Raw genomic sequence first — 12,399 nt, 5'->3', positions numbered from 1 at the left:
TGGCAGGGGGGCAGGCTAGATGATCTGTTCAGGTCCCTCCTGACCCTAGCTACTGTGAAACTATGATATTATCTTGCATGATTAGCTTCCTGCAATTACAAGGGAACAATTGATACTGATACATCTTAGATTTTTATATCTTCCACCCCTTCTCTTTGATTTGGATTTGCCTTAGTCTTTATGAATCATGTTTACCAACTAACAATTTGCTTCTTGCCTGTCAGTTGCTGAACAAGATGCTTCCGTATTTACAGGTTTTTAAAGGTATTGCTTTAAATAGTTTGTAGAACTCGGAGGTATCTGAATGTCCATTTGGACTTTTCTGGAGCAGACTTCAGGCAATTTATTGCAATGGACTGAGCTGAAAGATAGTTTTATTGATGCATTTAAATGAACTTGTTAAGCCAGCAAAAAAAATTCACCAATTTATCTATTTGTTGGGTAAACGAAATCTCTGAGGCAAACATATGATATTAACGTGGAACACTGAAATCATCATAATGTATCAAGCCGGTATTCATGTAGACCACTATAATTCTGTCTCCCACTTGTGGCCAGTTTCAGATGTTTCTTAAGAATGTGCAAGAATCACTGATGTAATCCTTTTTTAACCATGTGTATGGATTTTTTTTTCCTGTTTTCACCTTATCCTTCCTGTTCAGTGATTGGCATGAGTTTTATGAATCATGAGAACAAATGTGTGGTTATTTTTTCTTCTTTTCATCTAATTGTACCTGTGGACTTTGTCATTGTCCACATAAATGTTAAATTCTCCTTTGAAACTTGCTAAACTCTTGGTCTTAAACTCTTGGTAGCATTGAGTAATACTGAAAATTTTCAAGACAATTCAGTTCTTTCCAGCTCCCATTTGTAGTTCTATCAATATGATATCCCCCACATTTGAATGATTGGAAAATAACTTCATCCATCTTTAGTTCTGAATGTGAACTGTGCTGTACTGGAAACAGAAGAAGATAGTTCTTGACAGTAAAGATCATTATACCCAGCTTCAGGATTGGCAATGAGAAATCTTAGCTAAGTGAACCTGTGAGCATATTTGTGGTTTTATCCTCCTGTAAAAATTGCCGTTGGATATTTAAGGCAGAGGAGGATCAGTGTTTTTTAACTCAGTTAAAAAATGATGCTTCCTGCAGTACAGCAGCCTATAGCTATGTCATCAGTGTTTATCCACCCAATCGGCAAAACAATAGCCTCTCTCCATTAGTTCAAACTCTTATTAAACAGCTTACGGCTGACCTGTTGATTAGCCCTAAGTGACCACTTCACATGTCACTAAGATAACTCACTTGGATTGTTTGGAAATTCTGTGTTGCACACCACATGCTTATCTAATATACTTGCGTTTGAATAGAAATAATTTACTTGCTAGTTCTTACACATTCCAAATGTGGGAGCATTTGAGGCTTTTATTTGGGCACACTGATCAATTCTGCAAATAACCTGTGAAGATTATTTTCCTTGTTATGGGATCACAAGTCATCCTATAACTCGCTGATGGCATGTTGCTATAAATGGGATGTACTTTTAAAGGCTTCTGAATCTGGTGAAAAGTTCTTGACCTACAGCTTCACATGTCACTAAGATAACTCACTTGGATTGTTTGGAAATAGCATTTGCTCTCCTATTGGTGCTTGTGTTCAAACCAATACAAATCAGGTAAGCATATTGATGCTGTTATCAAACAGTCAGTCTATATATGAAAACCTTAAGTATACTGAAATTACCCACATCCTCCTTTTCTTGAATATTATGTCTCCAGTTAGAAAACTTACTGGATCTTCAATCATTTGAAATGAAAAAATAGATGTGAACAATTTTAGAATCTAACGCATCTAACTAGAAATAAAAAGCACAAGGATTTTTTGTTCAAAATGACTTCTATTTTTCTGATTTGTGGAAAACCTCAAGTGGAACAGCTATTTGGGGGCAGACCTTTCTGAGGTTGTAGCTTCTAGAAGACTTTTCAGTGTTTTATATTGTTTCACTGTGGTTACTTAACAATGGAAAATTTGTTTCATAAAATATGTGGTTATGACCTGGAAGGGTTGCATGATCAGGTATCCAATTTGCACAGCAGTTAAAGCCTACAAGGGAGTTTTTCACTTCTGATCCTTACCTGGCATCTGGACTGCCTGCTAAAATATAAACTGAGTGTATGGAAGTGTCAGTGTTCTCGTAGTTGTATATATTGGAGAAGTAATAGATTAAGATTACAGTATTGCCTTATGTCACTTTACACTCTGCTGAAATGCTGCTTTCTTAAGTGGAAAGGTGGTGGGAGCAATGCTTCTTGACAGAGTTGTAGGAAGGAAAGTGAAAACTACTTTTCCGAAAGAAGAGAAAGAAATTAATTTAATCAGACTGTAATTACTTGAGCTGGAATTTATCTGCATTGGCTTTATCTTACTGGTGAGACATAGTTTGCAGAGACTGGCTGCATATTTATTCAGAAGGGAATAAAAAAACAACTCTGGCAGTTAAGACAGCAAATTCTGCCTTTAGGATGCAGTTCAACACCATTGGTAGTAAAAGCAGATCCCCATGGAAGAGAATGTAAAAGGTGAGCTGGAAGTACTATTTTTTTAAAAAATCCCAAGCTATTTAAAATATTAACAGATTGTACATAAATTCAACTATTGCAAAGAAAAATGTTAACTATGAAGAAGCTTTTTTCAGCCTGGATTTGAATACAGTATTCTCTTTGTACTCTGAGAGTTGACATCTCACATAAATGGAACCAATAGCTGCATTTCTTCCCTAGCTTCAGGATACAAGTTACTTCATCACTGTAGAAGGCAAACCATAAGACCCTAAGCAGAGGTTTGACAGGTAGGTAAAGCAGGCAATTTCATGTAACATTTAAATCTGTACATTGTGCCTAGTGACTTCAGATCCTAAACAGCTTTTTAAATAAGTACCTTTATTTGGTTTTGGCAAATCAAGTACACAGAATAATATTGGAGGTTGTTTTACTGCTATCTTTCCACATAGTGCTAGTCTTTTCCCATATAGCCTTTTTTACAGTGTTCCTGGAAGAAACAGATTTATTATGTATCTATACATATCCAGAATTTATAAGAAAAAGAGAGATTGGTCTTCACTGATATTGTTATATATGCCTATTTTTCTACTGCCTTTGAAATAAATTTGCTTTTTGAAGAAGACATGGGCACAGCAACCCATCTAATAGTAGAGCAAGCGCATTTATGTCTTAATTACATCATGGAAAGATCAAGACTCAGCAGTTAATGGCAACTGAAAGGAAATGAAGTTTGGATTTCATGTTACTGTTATTTGGGAAGGAAAAAAAAGAATTGAAGTTGTTTCCACTGTAATTAATTGTTTTCGTCTTCTGACTGCCTAGTATGGAATGTGTAATTTTAAACCATTATCTTCTACTTCATGAAAGTACAAATTACCACGTTCCTGTGGAAAACATTTTAGGGTATTCATCTTGCAGTGTTGTTCTACAATAGCAGGCACGTTCCTCATTCCAGTTTTGGGTTCCACTGTTCCTGGATACTACACAAAACATATAATAAGGCCTACAGTCTCTGCTTCCAAGAGATTACTATCTTAAATGCTCTTTTAACTCTGTTTTTCAGATGTATTACTAGTGACATTTAATGGTGACTGTCTTCCAGTGGTCTTCCATTAAATCTTTTCATAAACAATTTCTTCTCGTCTGTTGCTTCTTGGATCTTTTGAGTTTTTTCTTCCATTTGGAAAGCATAAGTTTCCAATATAGTGAGTTAATGTTCTAAGAGAAGACACTGAAGATGTTCCTTATCAAGTTTCAGGATGTGAATTGTATTCTATTAGACAGTTATAATGTAGAGAATTTGATTGTCCCGTTGCATATTTGAGATAACAAGCAGATCCTATCTCACCTCCTATGTAGGAGTTGGAAGACCAGTATAAAATATGAGAGAAAACTGGACAAAAATAGTGGGTTTTCACATTGACCATGGATATTATAAAGATTTTAAAACAGCTATTATAAGATATTGAGGAAATTTTGTTCAAGGAGTGCTACTGAAGTCATGACTAAAGGAAGTGTGGCTCTGACAGAAATCGCTCTCTGAAGCTCATGGAGAAAACTGATCCTGTCCCAGCTGGGGAACATTTGACTTGTACTGAACCAGGAGCCTCATCTAGGAGAGGACTTGAGTGCTCATAGTTTCTTCCATTGAAGTCAATAGAAACCTGAGGGCCCAGTACCTCCCTGGTTCAGATCTGAAATCTCCCACAAAGAGAACTTTTCAGAGTTGTGGCAAAATCATAAAATGATCAGAATAAGCAAAATTCAGAATAATCAAAAGGTCATTTTATCTGTCATTGGTAAAATGTTAGCAGTGTGCAAGGTATTTTTTTAGGCAAGTCTGCAGGCAAAGACCATTCCCTAAAGAGATTACAATCTAAATATTCTTTTTTGAGGAATTAGTGTGTGTGTGTGTGTGTGTGGCCTGACTGACATTTTGATGTGTTTGTTTGTTAGCAGCCCTGTCTGCCCTACCCATCCAAAAATGTGTTGAAGTGAGTCAGTTGCAAAGAATTAAAAAACTGGAGAAGAATAAAATTAGAGTGTTGATTAGGTACTTCCATAAGAAAGGCTTGACCCCAAAGGAAGTCCTTATGTTCTTGGTGGGATGATGTTTCTTCATATGCCACAATAAAAACACTGAGTAGCTGAAATTAAGTGAAGAAGAGTCAGCACTGAGGTTGATCCAAGGTCAAAGATGCCACCAACCAGATGTTGATGTAGCCCACAAGATAATGTTGAATAACAGGAGTTAAACCATCAGGCACAGAACTGAGATAGTAGGCATCAGTCCTGGCCCCCAATGTATGCCATCTTCAAGGAAAATTTGGGCATGAGAATTGTCAGCAGGTTAGGTGCCCTGATTGTTGGGTGCTGATCGGAAGCTAGCACAATTTGACATTTCCAGAGAACTTTTGAGGCAGTTTCAAGTAAAACCAAGAAAATGAATGAGCCAAATTATGATTTAGGATGAAATAGATTCACTACTTATAATCCTGAGACCAAGCAAAGATTATGCAGAGTCTGCTTAATCTCCACCGCTTAAGAAATCAAAGAGGCTATCAGACAGTAAACTCATGGCCCCCGTTTTTTCGGATAGTGAACCATGAATGACTACGTCTCAGTAGATACCATTAATTGGGAAGTACTGTGCTAGTGAACTTCTTTGCCTGCAAAAAGCAATCAAGGAAAAATGCCTTGGAAAAATTGAATCGAGTGGTTTCTCCTGAATAGTATATCGCCCCACACCTCTGAAGCTGCAGTGATTGCAGTGACCAATTGTGGCTCTGAGCTGCTTTCTGATCCAGTTTATTCACCAGATTTGGCTCCTTCCAACTTCTTATCCTTCCCAAATGTGAAGGAAAACCTTCTTGGAAAGAATTTCAATGAAGACAACGAGGTGACATCAGTAGTTGAAGGAGTTTGGGGACATGCAGGACAAGGACTTCTGGAGGACAGACATAACCAAACTACAGCTGTGCTGCCTCAAATACACTGAAATTGAGAGGATTTTTCAGTATTGAAAAATCATAAGCAGTTAAGTGTAAATAGTGTTTATTTGTCAGGAGGGAGAACTTACAGAACAACCTAGTAGAAACTTCTTCATTCTCACTTGTAGATGTGTTATGATGGTAAATCAGACTTACTTATGGCCATTAGCCGTGCTTGAGACACAGCTAAAGAAACTGCCTATTGCTTCTTGTTCAGCATCTTGGAGATGCATAGGGAGATGCTAGTGTGCTGTATAGTAGACCTGTACAAATAGGGAAGTATTTGATTCAGATTCGGACAATTCGGAGGACGGTGATTTGATTTGGTGATTTGAATCACTGTCTCCATTCTATTTGGCTGAATCAGAATCGGAGATTTGGATCAGCTGGGGCGAGGCAGACACAGCCAGGTGTCTACAGGTTCTCCCACAGCTCCTCCGGCTGTGTCTGCCTCTTCCCAGGGAGGGGAAGCCTTGGAAGAAGCCCCCATGGCTGCCCCAGCCCCATCCTCCCAGCATTTAAAAAAAAAAACCAAACAAAAGCCCTGCACTCACCGGCTGCAGCAGCAGAGATCAGTGCCTCTGAGGGCTCATGGCAGAGCCCCCCTCACGCAGTGGGAGGCAAGAGGGATTGCTTCCCCTCCCCCCACCTGGCACTCATGCGGCAGCTGCTCTATGATGCGGGTGCAGCATGGCTCAGCAGGGCACTGCGTGCTGTCTGGGAGCTGGAGCTGAGCAGTGCTGGGCTCTGAGTGACAGGTGGAGCTGCCCCAGCTCCCAGACAGTGCATGGTGCCCTGCCGAGCCGTGCTGCACCCTCACCATGGGGCAGTTGCTGCATCCCCACTGCCCTGCGGTGTGTGGGGAGACTGCCACAAGCCCTCAGAGGCCCTGATTGCTGTTGCCAGAGCTGGTGAGTATGGGGCTTTTTTATTTTACTTTTTTTTAAGTGCTGGGAGGCTGGGCTGGGTGGGGGATAGGGTAGGGCAGGGCAGCCACGGGGGCTGCTTCTGCAGCTCCTCCGGCTGTGCCTGCCTCTGCCCTAGCCAAGGGAGCCGTGGGTGCTATGCCCTGCTCCTGCTAGCCCCCATCCACCTGGAGCGAGCCGTTCCCACATCCCACCGTGCCCCCTCTGTCCCAGCTGGGCAAGTGGCAGCAGTGCAGAGCCCCTGCTTCCAGTGCTGCCACACCTGCATCCTGTCCCCACCTCACCCCCCTCCCTGAGTCCCACAGCCCTGCCCCAGCTGTGCAGCTCGTCCCAGCCCCAATCGCTCCTTCCCTCAACAGACTTAACAACTGGAGGCAGCTGTGTCATTGCCTGTTTAGTCTATGGCTGAATCTCCGAAGCGGACGAATCTTTTCCAAAGCTTTTCTGAATCAATTCATAGCATCTGAATTGATTTGGAGCTTTTAATTGGTTTCCCAATTTGATTCAGATTCGGAGATTCGGTCCCCAAATTGGGACGGATCTGCTCCATATCGAATCAGCTACTGAAACTTCGCACAGCCCTACTGTATAGGCGACATTGCCAGTGATATATTGATAGGACAGTCTTATTTTCTTGTATGTAGATGTGGTTAAGTACATGAATGAAAATAATTTAATTCCACCTGAGTGAACTAAAGGTGATGGTGGTTAGCAAAGGGACACTTTGAAGCTTGGAGAAACTTTTGGTTATCTTCAAATGTCCTCCACAACCTACCAGTTGTCAATGACTTGCAGTGTCACATTTTACTGGATTTGGTTTGGCTCTTAAAAGCCCAGACAGCAGTAGTAAAAATCGCCTTTTACTATTGCCTACTGATGGTCAGTGGAATGCACCCTGTTGGATAAGGACCCTTTCCATAAAGATCCATACTTTTATTGTCTCCAGGTTGGAAGGGACCTCAGTGATTTGGTTCAACCCTCTGCAAAAATGCTTCTCGTAAGTTATCTGTGACCAATGCTTATCCAGCCTCTACTTGAAAACCTCTAGTGAAGGAAATTCCACAACTTTTGAGCAGTCTATTCCACTGCCTTACTGTTCTAATAAGGACGTTTTTCCCTGATACTCTAATAAATCTATTCCTACTCTAATAAATCTACGGTACTTTGCTGTTGGGTCCTGCCTTCTGGGGCAAGGGAGGAGAGATTCCATAGGGAAATGTCCTCCCTCTTCTTTATGGTAGTTTTTTACGCATTTGAAGACTGCTATGTTTCCCCTTAATCACCATAGCCGATTACAGATGTGGGGACCCCCCCCCAAAACAAAAACAAAACCAAAAAAAACCCAACAAAAATCTCAAACCCAGCTCTTTATTTTCAGCTTGGGATGCCCCCCACCCTAAGCACAGCTCATGCCCAGAATAGGCATTTCATTAGTTTGACCTGGCTCGCCCAAAATCAGTATAGATTGCATGCTTCAGTGGGGCTTTTTGGCACTTTTATCTAATAGCTGATTGAAACAGCTTTAGATAAAATTGTTAAAAAGTCCACTGAAGCACATGATCTGTACAGATGCTGGGGAGCCAGGCTCAACTAATATGCTTCCTCTTCTGGTAAAGTACTGCTTGTTTGTTTTGTTTTTGTTTGGGGTTTGGCTTTTTGTTTGGGGGAGTTCACATCTGTCAGCAGCCCATGTCTCCAACCTAGATATCCCTGGTTCTCTCAATCTATATTCATATGCCTTCTAATCCCTTTAGCATTTTTGTTGCCTGCCTCTATACCCTCTCCCTATCTTTCTTAAATCATGGAGACCAGAACTGCAAACAGTGCTCTAGGTATGACCTAAACAGCTCTGAGTAGAGTGGTGCTATCACCTCCCATGTCTTGCACCTAATATTCATGTTGATGCATCCCAAAACTGCATATGCCTTTCTTGTGACTTTGTCACATTACTGACTTGGTATGCTATGCCATAGAAGCCACCCATAAACTAGGCTGGCACAGTATACAGGGATTATCTTCGCTAAACAGTATTGACTATATCACACCATTGCTTTGCACTCTGCTTTGCTTGCTTTTTTAATTCTGAGTCCAAATAAAGGTTCTGATTTTCATTTATAAAGCTATAATTGTCCTGGGATCTGTCTATTTTATAGTGGACTATCACCATGTGCATGATGGTTGAGGTAGTTTTGTAGCAGTAGTCTCTTTCAGGGCAGAATGAGACTGACTCCTTCAAGGCATATGTGAGGATCCACCTCACCCAGCCATTTCTCTGTGGAAACTGACCTTTTGGGAACAAGTTTTGCAAGAAGAGGTGATGGCAAGCTATATTCTTGTTGGAATGACAAGCTACCAGCTACCACAACAGAAGGAGACTTCAGAAAGAAATGTATTTGCAAATCAGTATGGCTGACACAGAGCAAGTGTTGCAGATGCAATGAGATTTCAATTGCACAAGTGTTTAATTAAAGTGGTTGCACTGGTATGGCACTTGTCCTAATAGAGGAGTTGATGTTGAATAATATTTACAAAACATAAATTCTTTTTTGCATTAATTCTGCCACCAGTATACAGTATTTGAAGGTTCTCATTACATAACATTGACTCTTTTCTGCCAGGACTTGGCTGGGTACCATGTCTTCTGCACTCACAGACTAAAATCTTACTTGAACTGATACCTTTCTGCAGTATATCTGAATTCTCCTCTTCTAGATTTCTTAAGTATTTATTATTCACCCATGCATCAACATCTAGGCTTTGGGAAGAAAAAAAAACTTTGCAAGGGTTGGAAGCTACTTGTTATACCAGACTTACAACAGGGGAGATGTATAAAGTACTTTATTCCTTCTTAAAAGTAGTCTGCCTTGGTATCTCTTCTGTTACATGGTGTAGCACAAGTCATACACTGTGGTGTATTAAGAGATGCTTCTCTCATCAGTTGTGTATCCACTGTGTGTGAGAAATGTAAAATTCGATAAATATAAAACGTGATTTTGAAAACAGTTGTTTCTGTGTTCGGTTCTCTCTTTAGATTTGTCTGAGCCAACAAGGGTGGGACCTTTATGTGGCTGCCAGATCTTCTTCCTGTTGTTTTTTTCTGTTTAGTTCCCTGCTTTGATTGTATGGGCATGGGAGAATATTTGGGTTTGGCATGGTTAAGTACAAGTAAACACCTCACCAGTGAGTTAGTGTATTGCAGAAACAAATCTCTTTATTACTCAACTCTCTATATAAGCAGTATTTTGCAGTATCATATCTTTCATTGTTGCTTGACTTTGATACACTAATTGTGTCCACAGAAAGAAAGCCCCTTGAACACACTAGTTGTGCTAAAACTGCTTTAAGCCTAAAATAGCTAAAATTACAAAATACCTCACATTTGCACACCTAGTTTAAAACTTCCTTGGCAAAGATTTTCAGTAAGACATCCACTAATTAGTAGCCAAATCAAGAATGGAAAGTGTTGAAGTGGATCTGAAAAACTGCAGCATCATAAATGGCAAAAACGTTGAAATTTGAATTCTAGTGTGCTGCATCATTCTGCATTTGTACTAATTATAATCTTGTTTAAGTGTAGGAAGAAAATAGATTTTGAAATCAGGTGAATATTTAAAATGCTGTTTGTTGGAGCCAAATGGAGAGGAATGCACCCTTTCAGTAAGCCTGTGTTGGGAGGCACCTAGAACTGCCTTTTTATCTGTAGCTGCACAATCTTTTTGACCCTGTCTCTACTTAGTAACACATTGCCAATGAGCTTGGTTTACTTAAATGATAGCTGCATCTTCTTCATAGAGTGTTTCCCTGAATCAGTTTTATTGATTAATTTGGTCTTGGATTCTTTCTTGCATCCAGTAGGCATATGAGCACTTTTCCTGGTATTTTACATGGAACAGACATAACTTCTGACAAACCAGCCTTCATTCACATCTTTTCATTGTTTTACTATTATAGGGGGTCTGTACTAAATCAAAGATGTCACTCCCTTCTACATGTTCCACATGGGTAGCAGGATGCTACAATTGGCAGTTTCATGAATCAGGTTGGTGCTCAGTGGGTGCATCTACACAAGATGCTACTACACAGTTGTTACTGCACATTTATTTATTGCTTGTATTAGCAAGTACTAAATAAGTGCCTAGTAACCAAAGTTATTGTGTAGTAGTGCCAGCAAATGACTTTTAGGTGAAGCTGGTGCATAGTAGCTTAATACTGCTCAGTAGCATATTAGTACTGCCCATGCTGTGACACAATACTGCACAGTATTTTTCAGCTACTGCACAGTCAACATCTTGTTTAGATGTGCCCAGTGTGATGTGTTTATTGGCTGCAGCCATTAATCATCCAAAGCCCATATTGTGAATGGCCATCTGTGTTGATTAACACATCTCTGAAGTCCTATTGTTACAAAACTTGCTTCTCATCACCCAAGAGCCTTAAATTCAGTTCTGTTAAACTTGTGATGGGGGAGGTGGGAGGCACATCCTTAAGCATAGGGTGTCTGCATATCTCTTGCTTCCATACAGGTTCTTACTACTTGACATGTATCAGAATTTAAGACAATTTCATGCAAGTCTTTTATACTTAAACCTGATTTTGATTCAACCCCATTCTTATCCTGGCATAACTTTATTTTCTGTGGTGGATTCCTGGTTTATACCAGTATGAAATCAGAATCAAGTACATAACACTTCTCACTTAAGTAGGCCATTATTTTATAACTCAGAAAATCGCTTATCTTCAACTCTCAATCTGCATACGTTGTATTCAGGTCATGGACTTAGCCTTGAGGTTTGTTTCTTGTGGTAAGTTCACTGAATACAGGCAGATTTAAACTGACATGAGACGCATCAAAAGGGTTATAATAAACAAAACCTGTTCCAGTGGGCCGAGCTGGACTGTTGCACCGTTAGCCAAGAGATCTTTGAAGCATTGGCCTATCTGGTAGGAACTGCTTGAATGGTAATGGTTTTACAGAGAATTTTTTGTGACATTCAGTGGCTAGTATTGCTTTCCACACTAACTCCAGCACCAGTAGTAGGGATGGACAGCTGCTCAGTGAAAGGCCACTAGTTTCACTAGCTACCCGAGAGGACTGGTTCATGGACCTTTAAAAGCACCACTGCTCCATAATTGCTGCTCTGTGGTGGATTGTTGGATGTGATAATCTGACAAGAAGAGCAGTGCTGTTATTGGAGGTGAGGCTTTATGATGGCAAATAACCTTCTAGCTTGCTACCCAGAGACCATGTTGTTATTAATAGTGGACAACTCAAAGTGAAATGGATCTTGGCAATTTACAATTCATGTTCTTCATCAGCTAAATATTGGTCAGTGATTTATACCGCAGCAAAATCACTAACTAAAGACTCCTTTGCCCAACAACTGGGTTTGTAGTAGGAGAAATGGTTATGGAGCTGTGCAGCTCCCTGAACAACCATGTTTATATATTTCATTACCTGCTGGAGATTAGAAAGTGGTAAAGACAGACCACTTAAATTTGGGGTGGGCAGACAAGCTTATGCTTTCTGAGTGAGGAAGGGAGTGAGAGGCTGGTCCTACCTTAATGGAACAGTCATGTTTGTAGAAAGGAGCTGCCAACACATCATGGAATACTTCGGCGGGGGGGGCAGGGGGAAGAATCCTGCAATTTTGTTTTACTCATCTGACTAGCCCCTGGTTATAAATTAAGATCTTGACATGCTGCTGCTTATTCAGATTCTCAGTCTGCACCCTCACAACCTTCTTCACAGTAGCTGCTCATTGAAGTGTCATTTGAAGGATAAGTGTGGGGAATAGCTCGTCACTAAAGTGTGAAGCACAGGCATCTTGTTCACCAGCACATTAACTTCAAGGACTTTGTGCTGTTTGTTCTTGATTCACTTATCCATTCAGTGAAGGAAACCCTGGCAGCTGGCATCCTG

At 40.4% G+C, this 12,399-nt stretch overlaps 1 protein-coding gene across 1 annotated transcript in view; it reads left to right on the top strand.

Annotated features, from left to right (window-relative positions):
- Positions 1-12,399, top strand: part of YLPM1 (YLP motif containing 1) — a 94,728-nt gene that overhangs the window by 67,960 nt on the left and 14,369 nt on the right. The gene's annotated exons all lie outside the window — the stretch shown is intronic.

Source organism: Alligator sinensis, unplaced genomic scaffold, assembly GCF_000455745.1.
Source record: "Alligator sinensis unplaced genomic scaffold, ASM45574v1 scaffold280_1, whole genome shotgun sequence".
In the NCBI taxonomy this organism is placed as follows: domain Eukaryota; kingdom Metazoa; phylum Chordata; order Crocodylia; family Alligatoridae; genus Alligator; species Alligator sinensis.
This window is presented reverse-complemented; position numbering and strand designations above follow the sequence as displayed.